Below are 2,384 nucleotides of genomic sequence, written 5' to 3'. Positions count from 1 at the left end.
TCTGTAAAAATAAGAAGCCAAAAGTATATAAACTTGAATTACTTATGTCCAGTAATTAATGTTTTAGTATTGTATCTTATTTATAAATGATCTAGATATTTAATGGAAATATTTTAGTTAGTTTAACTTTAAGGTTAAAAATCCCCAAAAGTATTTTGGAAACTGCTATTAGGCAGATTACTGTAAAAAATTTATTATTGAAATAATGTTTTTCGCTTTTCACAAGATGGCACCAAAAGCGAAGAAGGAAGCTACTGCCCCTCCTAAAGCCAAAGCCAAAGCAAAGGCTTTAAAGGCCAAGAAGGCAGTGTTGAAATGTGTCCACAGCCCCCCAAAAAAAGAAGATCTGCACCTCACCCACCTTCCAGCATCCCAAGACACTGCAACTGCGGAGGCAGCCCAGATATCCTCAGAAGAGCGCCTCCTGGAGAAACAAGCTTGACCACCATGCTATCATCAAGTTTCCACTGACCACTGAGTCAGCCATGAAGAAGATAGAAGACAACAACACACTTGTGTTCACTGTCGATGTTAAAGCCAACAAGCACCAGATCAAACAGACTGTGAAGAAGCTCTGGGACATGGATGTGGCCACGGTCAACATCCTGATTCGGCCTGATGGAGAGAAGAATGCATATGTTCGACTGGCTCCTGATTACAATGCTTAGGATGTTGCCAACAAACTTGGGATCATATAAACTCAGTCCTGCTGGCTGATTCTAAATAGATGTATATCTTTTGACCATAAAAAAAAGGAAATAATGTTTTTCATAAAAATGATGACTTAAAATCTTAAAGCTTATAGATTTGATTCTAATTATCTAGTAAGTATAATATTAGCTTCTTGTAAGCACCCAAGCAGAATAGAAACTTGTTTGTTGGCCAGGCACGGTGGTTCACACCTGTAATCCCAGCACTTTGGGAGGCTGAGGTGGGTGGATCATGAGGTCAGGAGATCAAGACCATCCTGGCTAACACTGTGGAACCCTGTCTCTACTAAAAAATACAAAAAAATTTAGCTGGGCATGGTGGCAGGCGCCTGTAGTCCCAGTTACTCAGGAGGCTGAGGCAGGAGAATGGCATGAACCCAGGAGGTGGAGCTTGCAGTGAGCCAAGATTACACCACTGCACCCCAGCCTGGTTGTCAGAGAGAGACTATGTCTTAAAAAAAAACAAAAACAAAAAAAAAAACAAAAAAAAAAACTTGTTTGTTTTATATTTAATAGTGATAACTCTGAAGACATAGTTGTTTTATTACCCAAAAAATATTAAATTTATCTTATTTAACTAAGTTGTATCTAAATCATGTTAACTTGAAAAACATTTGGATCAGTTCCTATATTTCTAGGAGTTTGGGGAATATTTATTTATAAATGATTATTTTTTTCCAAGCCAAGTTAGAATAGAACACTTTTAGAGGATTTTATAAATGAAATTTGCAATGCTATCCAGAGTTAAGAAAAATCACATACACAGAACATACATTAATAGACATACAAACACAAATAGAGATCTCATAGCTTTCGTCCTGAAATTTTAGCCACGAATCAGGCATAAATATTCTGATGGTTAATTTTAGACGTCTGCCTGATTGGATTAAGAGATACTAACATAGCTGGTAAAGCACAGTTTCTGGGCATAAGTGTGAGGGTGTTTCTGGAAGACACTGAGATAAGGAAGATCCACCCTGACCCAATGTGGATGGACACTGATACGGTTTGACTGTGTCCCCACCCAGATCTCATCTTGAATTGTAGTTGCTATAATCCCTACATGTTGTGGGAGGGACCTGGTGGGGGACGATTGAATCATGGTGGTGGTTACTGCCATGCTGTTCTCATGATAGTGAGTGAGTTCCCATGATCTGATGGTTTTATGACTTAGCACTTCTTGCTGCTGCCATGTGAAGAAAGACATCTTTGCTTTCCCTTCCGAGGCACCTCCAGCCATGTGGAACTGTCAGCCCATTCAACCTCTTTGTCCTTGGCCGGGTGCAGTGGCTCATGCCTGTAATCCCAGCACTGTGGGAGGCCGAGGTGGGCGGATCACAAGGTCAGAAGATCAAGACCATCCTGGCGAACACGGTGAAACCCCGTCTCTACCGAAAATACAAAAAAATTAGCCGGGCGTGGTGGCAGGTGTCTGTAGTCCCAGCTTCTAGGGAGGCTGAGGCAGGAGAATGGCATGAACCCGGGAGGTGGCAGAGCTTGCAGGGAGTGGAGATCACACCACTGCACTCCAGCCTGGGCGACAGAGCGAGACTCCGTCTCAAAAACAAACAAACAAACAAACAAACAAAAAACCAAAAACCTCTTTGTTCTTTATAAATTGCTCAGACTCAGGTACTTCTTCATAGCAGTACAAAAATGGACTAATACAGGCAT

At 41.1% G+C, this 2,384-nt stretch overlaps 1 pseudogene; it reads left to right on the top strand.

Moving 5' to 3' along the window:
- Positions 1 to 202: 202 nt before the first annotated feature.
- On the top strand, positions 203 to 698 carry LOC140708915 (large ribosomal subunit protein uL23 pseudogene; annotated as a pseudogene).
- Positions 699 to 2,384: the final 1,686 nt, after the last annotated feature.

The sequence above is a fragment of the Chlorocebus sabaeus genome, chromosome 17, assembly GCF_047675955.1.
Source record: "Chlorocebus sabaeus isolate Y175 chromosome 17, mChlSab1.0.hap1, whole genome shotgun sequence".
Taxonomy (NCBI): domain Eukaryota; kingdom Metazoa; phylum Chordata; class Mammalia; order Primates; family Cercopithecidae; genus Chlorocebus; species Chlorocebus sabaeus.
Note: the sequence above shows the minus strand (reverse complement) of the source record. Positions and strands in the feature narration are given on the sequence as shown.